Consider the following 13,768-nt stretch of genomic DNA (forward strand, 5'->3'; position numbering starts at 1 on the left):
CTCTATAGCCTCAGCTAGTTCTAAGTCAGACAGGTGAAGCTATACAAATACTAATTATATAATTTATCTATCTTCCAGGAGACCAATGGTCTGGGAAAAAATAAAACCAAAAATTCAAGCAGAATATGGCTAGAAAAATATACTTAGTTTTAATTTCTAGCTCTACTAAATAAACTTTAAGACAGTCCCCAATTTACTCATTATATCATGGGCCCACATATCTATACTATTCATTCCATGCTGCCTAAATTGGTGTTCATACTTCAGTTCTGGGCCCTTGGAAAAAAATTTTCAACAGGTTTCTGAATAGGCCAGGAGATTCTCAATCAGAATAAGCCTCATGCTTAGCTCAGCAATTTTATGAAAGATGTTTTGAAGTTGCTTTTTAAATTTGTGCTAACGACCTACTGCCTGTTTCTAAGGTTTTCCACCTGTCAAACCATCAGTGAACTAATCAGGGAAAGAGATTACAGAACTTAAAGGCAGTTCTATTATTAATAGAATAATCTCTGATATTTCTGCTTGCTACAGAGAAATTTATCAAGACAAAAAAAAATGCAACAGCTCCAATTTCCTCAGCTAGATTTTGTAAAAGACTCACCATTCAAGTCACTTCCTCAAACATTTTCTTAAGTCAAGGAAAGCAATAAAACACCTTGCTAATGATATGGCTAATGTTTACTGTACCAACGATACTTAGTTTTAGCTAATATAATATTATTTGTGTATACATTATTGTATACTGGGGCCAAAAGAGGATATTTTAATGTGGGAAATTTTATATCACCATTTTATTGGGGACTGCCTACTTCTTGGGGCTGTTTTGATGCAGGGAATTTTGACAAGACCTTAAAAATGAACTATTAACCTTCCAAAATGAGGGAAAAAATTATGTTATACATAAAACAGATATCCTCTTGCCTTCCCTGTGCCTTCTTCCTTTCTGAACCAACTACCTTCTGCCCAAAGGTGGCAATCAAAGATGAAGTAAAGTCAGAGATTAAGAGTGAGGACCAGAGGCAAGGTACCATTCATTGACAGCATGAGATAGGCATGGGCTCATTTTAGAAAGAGCCATGCTAGGGGAAAGTTTCTGTCTGTCAGCTAATAATCTGTCACTTCAGTAATCTGCATTTCAAAATAGGTGATTTCTTTCAAAGTTACCATTTATTCTCATTTAAAAAAAGAGATCTGGGGGACTTCCCTGGTGGTGCTGTGGTTAAGAATCCACCTGCCAATGCAGGGGACACAGATTTGAGTCCTGGTCTGGGAAGATGTGGAGCAACTAAGCCCGTGTGCCACAACTACTGAGCCTGCACTCCAGAGCCCACGAGCTGCAACTATGGAAGCCTGTGAGCCTAGAGCCAGTGCTCCCCAACTAGAGAAGCCACTGCAATGTGAAGCTCACGCACCATAACAGAGTCAATGAAGAGTAGTTCCTGCTCATCGCAACTAGAGAAAGCCTGCATGTAGCAACGAAGACTAAAGGCAGCCAATTAATTAATTAATTAAAAAAACCCTCAAAAAAAAGAGAGAGCTCGCTGCTAAGTAATGGAACTTCTTTCCTTTTGAATATCAAAAGGATAGTACCCTTTCTTTTTATATGCTCCTTATTATGTATTTACTATGCAGTGGAATGGAATGGAGTGTATCTGCAGCCACATTATTATTTTCTGTTCTCAAGCTACTGAATGCACAGAAAATTCCCTGCTTCTGTTCCCTCAGAAATGATTTCATATGTTTATCATAACACTCCTGCCTGATGACGTGAGGGGAGTAGACCAGCATATCCTTAACTGCTAATATAGTTATAAGAGACTTCTGACACTTATAATATATGATATATAATACATATAATACAGATACAAAATTTTCAAACAACTCAGAAATGAAGAAAATGAATGTACAGTATCCAGTAATTGCTGTAAATCAGGAAAATCTGTCCCACACACAACTTGCTAATGATTTTTTTGAAAACAGCAATTTTGTATTTTGATGAGGCTATTGTGACCCAGCTGTATCACACTCAAAACAAAAAATGTGGAGCCAAATTTTATGTTTTCAAATTATTATAAAGATTTACACTTGCATGTATGTTAAGCTCAAATTTTCATATGAAATATAGCCCCAACTTAATCCTGTTCCAGTATTACATGTGGTTTACTTAACATATTCTACTTGAAATAATTGATAGGTTGCAATACAAATTATTACTTTCAAAATGTTTAACAACATGTAAATGTACACAGATATAAATACATGCATTACAAATGTATACAAGCCTACAAGCAAGCAGTGTCCATTTCAGAGTAATAACTCTGGGAAGGTTACAAACTTATTTTAATAATGTTGCCATTAATTAAAACTATTTTAAAAACACCCTTTCGAAATTGTCTTCATAGCCTTCACGATAACCGTTTAAATATCCTTAATAGCAGTAAAATCTTGAAGGCAGAGCTGAGTTTTGCAATCATGCAGAAATCATTCTGCCAAGTCTAGCAAATAAAAGAGATGTTCAAACTGAGTTACACAGTTTCTGATTACAAAAATATAAACAAAAAAACAAGTACTTATAAAAGAGATTCTAAAATCATGTTTTTATGTTGCCTATAAATTGACTAAATTTTTCCAATATTCAAAATAATTGTGAACAGCAGCAGCACTTTTGAAACAAGTATTTAGCCCTAAAGTAACTACCTGGAATGACCACTCTAAAAACATAAATGACAGCATGTTTGGGGGAAGAGGCGGTGTTTCATGACCCTATATTCACACTTTGAAGTCACAAAGCAGCTTTCTTCCAAGCAGCTTAAAATACTTTCCAGACATTACTTCATTAATTCTCCAAATACCCCGTATGAGAGAAAGGACAGATTATCATTATTTTTTTTTCCAGAGTGCTGAGTGAAGATTGTGTAAAGGAAAGAGAACTTTAAGTGTTCATTCCATGAGTCAGTAATTAAGTCTAGGCATACTGTGACCTAAAATGTGTGCTATGTAGTTAGCAAAATTGAACTGAATTTTTTTAGCTTTATTCTGTTTGATAAGAAGGCATTAAATAGATGTGTCATAAAATATTACAAAGATCTATTAAATGATTTTTAATTCATTGCAGACTTGCATGGAAGAATTCTTGCTTGAGGTACAGGCGTTACTTATTAAAGAAGCTGGCGTCTATCCTCAGATACACTCATAAAAGCCTAATTAAGTCTATTTTATTAAGGAAAAAAAAAGCTTGTTTTTTAAAGACTCTTTTTCTTGAATTTTAGAAGAAAAAAAATCTTCCCTTTGAAAAACCAAATATATGAATGAAACAGAGGAAGAAAAATGGGGTATATAAAAGATCTATTGGCAAAATCATTTAAGAGCAAACCCTGGGGAAACGGGTAAATTGATGCCTCTGGAGAGGAAGTACAACATAATACGCACATGATTCCAAGTTAACTTTCATTGAAATTATTAAAATGATTATTCTTCTAAATGTTTAATTATTCTTCATGAGAAAAGAAAACCTGCTGCTCAGGCATACCACCACTCCACTTTTTCATTAAATAAACATTTAGGGTCTCTATTGTGATCATCACTAGGTATATCTGGGCTTCCAGTGGCACCATATTTATATAGGAGATTAACGGTTTGACAGGTGAAAGACAAAAAAAATTTAGTCCTTACTACGATTCCAGTGATCCTATTCAACAAATGGAACGATTCTGGTCTTTTAAGTATCACTTTTAGGGGTACTACTCCAGGAATATGAAAGGACTCAACTCTATTTTTTAAGGAAAGTTTTAGTAATTAACGAGTAAATAAAAATATGCGTGTTAGAGGGGCACTCAGCGCTAAATTCTGAGGTTGAGTGACCGACCAGACTGAGGGCAATTCTTAGTCGGACAAGTTCTAATCACAGCTCCCACAAGGGCTTATTTTTGATATAATCACTTTTCCTCGTGGGTGCCTTAGCTGCCTGGCCTATAAAATGGGTAATTTAATAGTAACATGTCCACACAACGCGCCTGTGAAATTGACTAATGCATGTTCTCCCGGGTGCACTTAAAACTATAACATGCTACAGACACACTGAGCGCTCCCTCGGAAAGAACTCGGTGATATACACACGTCAGCGCTACCTAGGGCGCTAATAATAAACCCCCTCCACCCCGCGGACCCTCTCCCCACCCCACCGCGTGCATTTCGGAGCTCGCCCACGACCTCTGCCTGACAACAGGTCCGTACACTCTGGACCCGAGGCTGCCACAAACCCAGCTGAAACGCCGACGCCGACATGGACGAGACAAAAGCAAGTGGATCTGGGAGAAGGGGACGGACCGTGGAAGGCGGGCTGTGCCGACCCTCCCACGAGCTCGGAGATGAAACCGGACGCAGCTCCCCAACTCCCACCCAGAGGGCGGCCCCCCCACCCCGGCCCCGCGGCGCCCCCGGCCGCCCGCCGCCCTGCCCCTCGCGCCCCGGCGGCCGCCCGGCTCGCCCTTCCAGGCCCCGTGTAATTCCAGCCTCCGGGGCCGCGTCGCGCCCCGAGAGCCTCAGGTGCGAAAGCTAAGCCGCCGCCGCCGCCGCCGCAGCACCTGAGGCCGGGGCTGGAAGCGGCCGCGCCGGCCCAGCCCGGCCCGGCCCCCGGCGCGTCCTCCCTGCGCGAGCACCGGGCCCGAGCCGCCGCGGCCGAGCAGGGCCGGACCGAGACCAGACCCCTCCGGCGCCCGCGCCCCGCCGGGCTCCGAGCCGCCGGCCCTCACCTGCGTCCGCGTCCCGGGGCCGCCCGCCCCGCGCCCCGTGCCGGCCGCCCGCAGCCTGGCTCTCGGAGACTCGCGGCGGCGGCGAAGCCGGTTCGGCGAGACGGGAAGCGACAGGAGCCAAACCCGGCGGAAAGCGCTCAAGCGGCGCGGGAGGCCGGGCCCCGCGGCCTCGGGCTCGGCTGCCGAGCGCTCGCGGCCGCCTCGGGCTCCGCGCGCCCACCTCGGCGGGTTCCGGCCCGAGCGGCGCGTGGGCGGCGCCCCGCCCTGACCCCGCGCTGCCGCGAGAGCCGCGCCGGCGGCGGCCGGCCGGGCGGCACCGGGGAAAAGTTGTGCCATCCGGTCGTCACTTCAGCGGAGCGACCGAAGCCGCCCGTGCCTGCTTCTCCCGTGGGCTCGCCCAGCCCTTCCTGCAGTTCCGAGCTCCGAGCCCGCCTGCTGGGCCCGTTACCTGCGCATACCCACTAGCATCCCGACCCACTCCACGTCTAGACTCTTCCCAAGGCAGAGCCGCTCTCTGAGTTTAATTTTCCCTCTGGTGTCGCTGTCCTAGCTGCTTACCTTCTCATTCCTGAGGTTCCATCCAGGTGCAGCTGGGATTAACTACCAAAGTGTTTTAATTCCACTGTGGACAAATTACAGTTGGTAGGTGAGTTAGTGACCGGCGGTAAATCAAAGGTGCTTGCTCAGGGAGCTAGGGAGCTGCTTCGAGTAAATGTGGACTTGTCAGCACGTCGTGACAAGCTCTGGATTCAGAGCAATGAAAAGAGATGATCAAAAGACTGTAAATAAGTTTGGGAATATAAAAAAGCACGTTTTATTAGTTGGCTTGAGGGAGGGGAAGGAAGCTGGGTAGGAGGACCTCAAAAGACTGTACAGCTATCTCTGCTAGATATAGACATTTCTATTTGCCTGAGTGGCTTATTTAGACTCTTGTTTCAAGATTAAGGTGATGTGCAGTGATTTCCCACCTGAAAATCCGATGAAATCAACAACAGTAACAAAACCACACAAAGACATCACAGGAAAAGAAAACTACAGACTATTAATTTTGATACAAAAACCCACAACAAAAATCTAGCAAACCAAATCCAGCAACGCAGAAAAAGCATTTTACAACATGACCAAGAGGAATTTGTCTAAGGAATGCAAGGTTGGCTTAATGAAAAAGAATTATCAAGGTAATACACTCTTAATAAAACAAAGGACAAAAACCACAGGATCATCTCAGTAGATGAAGAAAAAGCGCGACAAAATCTAGCACTTTTTCATGATTAAAAACACCTAAATAGCTAGGAATAGAAGAGAACATCCTCAATCTGATAAAGGACATCTATAAAAAACCTGAGGCTAACATCATACTTCAGGGTAAAAGAATGAATGCTTTACCTAAGATTAGGGATAAGACAAAGGATGTCCACTCTTGCTACTTTTCTTCAACACTGTGCTGCAGGTTCTAACCAGGGTAGTTAGGCAAGGAAAGGTCAAATATCTAGTAGTAAATAAAGCAAACAGAAGAAAGAATTACTGAAGAAAACCAGGACAATAGTTCTTAGCACTGAGGGGCAATAGGACCCAAGTTCTCAGCTCAATGGATAAAAATTATCTATGTCAAAGTGTATTATTATGAAATTTCAAAGCACATGATTCTAGGACAAATATCTTAGGTTCCAGGGAGGAAAAAAATAGATCATTTATAGGGATTCAGAAATCAGAATGGCATTGGACTTTTTGACAGAAACATAAGTAAAAGATAAATTCTGAGGGAAAATTATTTCCAATCTAGAAGTTAATAAAGGTTAAGAAGGGACTTTCCTGGTCGTCCAGTGATTAAGACCCTGGGCTTCCAATGCAGGGGGCATGGGTTCGATTCCTGGTCAGGGAACTAAGATCCCACATGCCACCCGGTGTGGCCAAAAATAAAAATAAATAAAGGTTAAAAAGACATTTTCAGATATGCAAAGTTTTAAATATTCTTTTCATGCATCCTTTCCCAGAAAACAATTGGAAAATATGCTCTACCGCTACAAAGAAGTGAGGTAGGGGGTCTGATAGAAGAGAAAGGTGAAGGTTACACTCAAGAAAACTGTGGTAGGTGGAATGGCCACCAAAAGATGTCCACATCCTAATCCCTGGAACCTGTGAATATATTGCATTACATAGAAAAGAGACTTTGCTGATATAATTAGAGTTATGAACACAAATATGGAGGTTACCCTGGATTATCCAGGTAGGCCCAATCTAGTCTAAAAGCCTTTGCTTTCCATGAGAGTGTGAAGAAAATAGATAGTGTCAAATGTGGCAAAGAGGCTGAAGATGAGGAAAAGCTACTGGGTTTGCTGACCCATGAGGCAATATAGAATAATAGCTCAGGTGTGGGGCTCTGGAATCATAGTGCCCTGGCTTCAATCCCAACTCTACGGCTTATAATCATAGGACAAGTTTCTTTCCTGCTGTGCCTCAGTTTCTTCACCTGTATATAGAAGATTATAATAATAACATTACAGAGTTAAAAGGTTTTAATGCTTTTATCCACATAAAGTGCTTAAAATACCTGGCACTCGGTAAATATTCAGTAAATATCAGCTGTTATTGTTAGTATTATTGACAACCTTTAAGAAAATCATTTCTATAGAGTAATAATTAATTAGGATTCATTTCAGTGAAATGACAGAAATCCAACTCTAGTTGGCCCAAGGAAAATATGCATTATTTCAAAAGAATAAGACTATTATAGTTTTATGTACCTTTGGCTCTAAGTGATCAAATGATGCCATGGACAAAATATCTCCATCTTTTGCCTCTATTTTTGGCTCTGCTTTGGCTTTATTTTTAGGCAAGATCAGTCTATATCTTTTAGGCCAATCAGTCTATGATTGGCCACCAGGAACTCTAGGATTAAATTCAACAAAGTTAGCAACCACAATGGAAAAAAGAATACTTCTTTCCCAATAGTTGCAACAATTTCTGGAACTGAGTCTCAGTATATAGACCTGGATTGCATGCCCATCCCCATCAATTACTGCGACTAGAAGGAGATAACTAGCAAGTTGGCCAGTTTAGTATTATTTGCTAACCCATAAAACTCTGTGTGTGTGTGTGTGTGTGTGTGTGTGTGTGAGTGTTGCGATGTCGGTGTTGAGGGGAATCAACCTCCTTACTCAGACCACATAGATTGAAAGCAGGAGAGGCGTAGTTCCTCAAAGGAACATTGGGTGCTGTTATCAGAACATGAAAATGGATATTTGGGCAGGCAAAAATAAAAGATGTACCTTATAAGTGGTGGGTGTAGTTAATCGAATACAGAATGAAAGATTACTAAACATCAGAGAGAGCCCAGCTGAGGCTTGAATGATGGAGAAATCTGTATATAGGTTTTGTGATCTTCTTCAAAATGTACAGTATTCTAGGAAGAAAAGCCAAGACAGTACAATGATGTAATTTACATGAGGTTCAGGTTTGGGAAAGTGAACATGGCCCAAGCAGAAGGGCCAAAAGAAAGAAGATGTCATAAAAGAACTGAAGAAATGGAAATCATGGGGCCAGGCTGGGCAGAGATGCAGTAAGCCCAGAAAGGTATTGGCAAAGTAATCCCTATGTATCTGAATGTTCGTGCACTAGTAAAGTTATAAACCCTGTGCTGAAATTACTGAGAAAGGCAATGCTCCTAGAGATTTGTAGGTGATAGGGATGGAGATGGAAAGAAACCTCAGGAAAAGGTAGTTGTTTAGTTTTACTTTAAATTCTCTCTCTTCAGGATGTGTAAGGCTACATGGACATATTCCAAATCGAACTAAGGTCAAATGAAATCCGAAAAGGCTGAAGAAATATGATTTTGTAACTGCAATTAACCATTACATGCTAATTTATACTTTATTACCACTGGAATGGAATGTAATTCCATTCAAACCACTCTAGTGGCAGTAAGTCAGGAGTTTATTAATCAATATTATATTAGTTATTAGTTATAAGTATATATATAATATGGTTATATAATTAAAATAAATATGGTGTTATAATAAGTATATAATGAATAAATTAGTATTAATAAAATCAAGCCAGATTTTTTTCTACCGGTTATGAAAATTTTCCGATCCTTAGAACACCTAAGAGGAAAAACCTTTCAAAGAAAATCATGATATTGTGAAAATATCAAAGAAGATTTGAGATTCATGATTTTTCAACAACATGATCTTGAGCAAGTTATAACTTTAACTCCAATTTGCCTCAGCTATAAAAATGGTTTGTCTTAAATGCCATGTCTTTGTTGTGATTATCAAGGGAAATTATCCAATGAGAACACTATGTGACAGTGTCTTATAAACAATAAAATTATTTAAATATGTCATTTTAAAAAATAGGAACTGTTTTACAATTTAGATAGCTACTACAGTAACCATCAGGTAGAGTTCACACTGACTTCTAACCTAATTAGAAGGATACACATTTTATTAATAACACTAACTTTTCATTTTAGTTCCTTCCAGATTATTAATTTCCCAGTTTGAGTCTGCTGTCCCTCACCTTTGAATTGTCTTTTCTAAGTTAATAATTCAAAGCAATCTTGTACAACCAATTCATTTATCAAACATTGAGAATATTACTAGTCAAAAAAGGTTGCATATACCTTCCATCTTCAAATGTTGTTATGGGACCTGTTCCGAATGTTAGTTGTTTGGTTTAACAATTTAAATGAAATGGGTTTGTGGAAGCAATTGTTGTTTATCAGGGAGTAATAAAAAGAAAGAGGAGAGAAAAAAATTGTGATTTATATGTGCTGTCTTCCCAAAGTAATCCAAGCAAATATAACCTCTTAAATATTGTGACACTTCTCACTCTAGCTCACTCTGTGGCACCAGCAAGGTCTCAATTTGTCAGGCGGCCTATTGCTTTCCCTGCAAAAGGTCGAACCTGCAGTGTGCTTTAATAGTTAAGTTTATGGCCTTGAGGATTGTGGACACGAAATTCACAAATTTACCAAAATAGCACCATTCACACTGGTGCATGTTATTTCATATATCTCTCTGTCCCATATCCTTTAATAATCAGAGTGGCTGGCACTTCTGTCCTTTACTGAAAGGATCACAGATTTGCAATCCAGTTGTTTTATTTGCTAACATTACTGTTAAGTACCCTGTAAGTAAGGAAGTCCATGTCTGTAATTCTTAACAAAAAAAATTAAAAAAAGAAAAGATTATGGTTTAGATTTGCTTTGACAGAGTTATAGGGCAAAATTCTAGACATGTTGCATACATGGTATCAGACATTTTAACTATATATTTAACAGTATTATCCTTTGTAAGATGCATAATGAATGAATGAATGCCACTCTGATGAAAGACCCAAGCATATCCCTCTCGTTAACTATGTGCTGGTTCTGGTCAAATTACTTAACCTGCCTGAACCTCAGTTTCCTTATCTGTAAAATAACCGAATCATAGAATTTTAGGACTGGAAGGCACCCTAAAAACCAGGGATGCATGGAAACTCAGCCCTGTCTTATGCAGTCAGTCTTGAGGTAGAATTCATCTTTAACTTTGGCCTCTGTTTTTGGAGGACCAAAAAGCCAAATACTGACTAGGGTGTGATTTCTGATAATATAGAGACATCTTTCTTAAAATTTGAAAATAAATTATGTTACTATTTTGATATGTTACTAGATCCAGGGTTTAAGGAAAAAATTCTCTCAAGTGATTATGTGAAGCAATGAGCACATGAAAGAAAGAAAAAAACAAAAAAGTAAGGGCAAGTAAATTCAGCCTGCTTCAGCAAGTGTTTTGCTCAGAGCATGAGGCTTCAGTGTTAGGGTTTACCTTTGAAATTGCATCCATCACTAATAGCAGAATCTTTTGGTTCAGAGAGTTAACAGGAGATAAGTTAGGAAGGTTAAGAGGGGATAACCTTTGTTGCTTACTATTATAGAGGAAGGAAAGATTAATAACATAGCTGCAGTATCCTGTAGTGGCAGAACCAATCAAAACACATCTTGCTTCTCCACCAGCCTCAAGTGAAGGTGAGCATTTAGTATCACAAATGTCCAGTGCAGTGCCCACATACGCAATCTAGTAGCTGTGGTGCTATACAATGCTTAATGATATTATAATGTCAGGCTTTTAAAACAGCTACTATAATTTAATACCAACATTACGGGAATTTTTAAATTAAAATTTCAGCTTTATTTTGACATACCAGAAATTCATTCTGTAATGGTAACATTTCATTTTGACCTTGACTTTGGTCAAATACTGATATAAGCATTCAGTAATTCAATCAAAATATATATTTGGTGCCCGTATATGGGAAATTTAGTTCAACTTTCCATCCAATTTAGCAATTGCTTCCACAGTATCCTAGGAGATAGCCATTCAGTTATGATAGGGCTCTTCCAATAAAGAGCAAATTACTTTGGAACAAGGCAATATTTTCTTGTCTTGTTAGTAGACAGCTCTAATTAATCAAATATGTTTTATTATGTTGACCTGAAATCTTCTTGCATAATAACATTTCATCCAGTGCCCTTAATTCTGTCCTCTGAGGTAGCATATTAATAGAATAAGTCTGTTTTTATGGGGCTAACCTTCAAAGGTTAGCCCTCTACAGATCTTTCCTAGGCCAAGTGTGATCAGCCCCTTCAACCATTTATGGCACATGCAGACCATACCCTTCACTATGCTAGTGTTTTCTTCTTTTTATTTTATTTTAAAAAAATTTTCGGCTGCACCACGAGGCATGTGGGATCTTAGTTTCCCGACCAGGGATCGAACCCAAGACCCCTGCAGTAGAAGCAGAGAGTCTTAACCACTGGACTGTCAAGGAAGTCCCCTCGTGTTCTCTTCTAATATTTGATGTCCTCCTTAAAAATGTAGGGGAGTTAACAATGAGAACTCAGGACTTAGTGCTTTCATTTACTCAAGATGCTTTTATTGAGCATCTATTACATGGCCTATCTCTAAGGGTAAGATACATCAGTGAACAAAACAGATAGAAGTCCTTGCCCTGTGGAGCTTATATTTTTATTAGGAAAGACAATAAGTAAAAAAGTAAAATATACAGTATATTAGAAAGTAATATGTGCTTTGGAAAAAAACCAAAGCAGTGAAGGGAAATAGGACATTCTGAGGGTAGAGGTGGGGTTACAATGCAAAATAGTGATCAGGGAGTCACCAAGAAGGTGACTGTGCCCACTTTATCTTCTGGTCACCCCTCTAGATCTACTCTCTTCTCTTATCCCACCTATTCTCCATCTCAGGAGGCTGACCTACAGAGTGGATCAGCAGTTCACCTGCCACCTGGTTCCCTGTTGGGGTTAACCATTGGAAATCCTAGTAAGATATTGGAGGGAGGGAGGAGAGTGAGGTCAAGATACTTGTTCCTTGGCTATCACTTAGTGAGGACTCTCAGGTTAACTGCATCCCTCTATTGGAATTTGGGTTCCTTTCAAGGATGTTGGCTCTGCAAGATTCTCTCTCTTTCTGTTTCCAGTGACCACTCCCTTTCTTGTCCCTTTAGGCCTAAGGATGGTGAACTCTAGATTACTGCACTATCCTTTGTGGTTTCTTTATCTCCACACTTTTGAAAATAGTCCCTTTGTTCACAAGCCTTCTTTGATGTTATCCTATTTCAGGTATGCTGTTTCCTGTTGGAACCCTGACAAATGCAGTGATATTTGAGCAAAGATATGAAAGAAATAAGGGTAAGTCATGTGGAGACATGAGGACATGAGTATTGCAGGAAGAGCAAGTGCAAAAGCATATTGCTACAGACACAGTCTGGCAGTGCAGAGCACAGAGGAACTTTCACCTTCCTTGACCATTACACTGTATGCCCATTAGTGTAGTCAAAGATTGTAGTAGCTTTTCTCATGGCAGTTACAGTTATACTCTGTTTATACTGAGCTTGTCATAAACTCAAATCCAATTCTTCTGATTCATTAAGATTTCGGAGCAAAAAACAAAATTTTAACATGTATTTCCACTAACTTTTATCTTTTTGCCATTAAACAAATAATAGGTACCTACTAGGTATCAAATATTGTGCTACATACTGGGAATCCAATGGTAAATAAAACAAGAGTGGTTTCTACCCTTCTGGAAGCTTCAGCCTAGTATAGGAGACAATTAAATAATCACACAAGTAAGTCTGTGCAAAGCTCTGTCACTTGTCAGTTCAGAAAGAAACCCTCGGACTGGTACACAGCCAGAGAGTAAGAGCGTCATGTAAAATGAGGCTAGCAAGATAAAAAAAAAAAGGGTTATATCATGCAGGGCTTCACTGTATGTGGTAAATATTTTGTTCTTTTTTCCCAAAGCAGTGAGAATCCATTGAAGAGCTCAAGCAACTGGGTGAATTGGTCAGATTTGTGTTTTGAAAATATCAATCTAGCCACAGTGTAGAGAATGAATTGGAAGGAGTTAAGAATAGACCAAAGAAGACCAATTAGGATGCCACTGAGAAATGCTGGGATTACGGGTAGAGACAGAGTAAACTTCACATCTGAGAGGTCTGGAGGTGAAATTGGCAGACAAGGGGAAGTTAGTATCCATGATGACTGGACTATATTTCTTGTTTGCATAAATGGCTGGATGGGAGTAGCACTCAGATTACATAGACAACATTGGAAGAGAAACATGCTTTAGAAAGGAAGAGCAAGAATTTAGTTTTGAATATATAAAACCTAAGATCTCCATGAGATATCCAAGAAGAGAGATCTACTAGGCAGATGGAAGTGTGAGTCTGGAGCTCAAAAGACAAGTCTCTATATAACTGGCAATCCGTATAGCTGATAACTATTATATTGGTTTTGTTTAAGGATACAAACCTACCAATATTTTAAAAATCCTGCTTCTATTATTTGGAGTGTTAATTATTGTTTTTACTTCTGAGCTCTCTGAAATTTGGTACCGTGCTTTCCATGCATTCATCTGAATTGGTGACTATTAAGCTGGACTGTGCTAAATCCTAGTCAGGGGCTCAGTTTGGAAACCTTGATTCATAAATGGATACTGACTGGGATTTGGCAC

At 39.8% G+C, this 13,768-nt stretch overlaps 1 protein-coding gene across 4 annotated transcripts in view; it reads right to left on the bottom strand.

Annotated features, from left to right (window-relative positions):
- Positions 1–4,855, bottom strand: part of RNF180 (ring finger protein 180) — a 276,720-nt gene extending 271,865 nt beyond the window's left edge. For 3 of the 4 annotated variants that reach the window (XM_057742670.1, XM_057742654.1, XM_057742679.1), the window contains exon 1: positions 4,752–4,817. The gene's annotated coding sequence lies outside the window, so the exon portion shown is untranslated. Of the gene's footprint in view, positions 1–4,751 lie in introns of all 4 variants that reach the window. The other variant, XM_057742663.1, reaches the window with a different exon arrangement.
- Positions 4,856–13,768: the final 8,913 nt, after the last annotated feature.

Source organism: Hippopotamus amphibius, chromosome 1 (genome assembly GCF_030028045.1).
Source record: "Hippopotamus amphibius kiboko isolate mHipAmp2 chromosome 1, mHipAmp2.hap2, whole genome shotgun sequence".
Classification (NCBI taxonomy): domain Eukaryota; kingdom Metazoa; phylum Chordata; class Mammalia; order Artiodactyla; family Hippopotamidae; genus Hippopotamus; species Hippopotamus amphibius.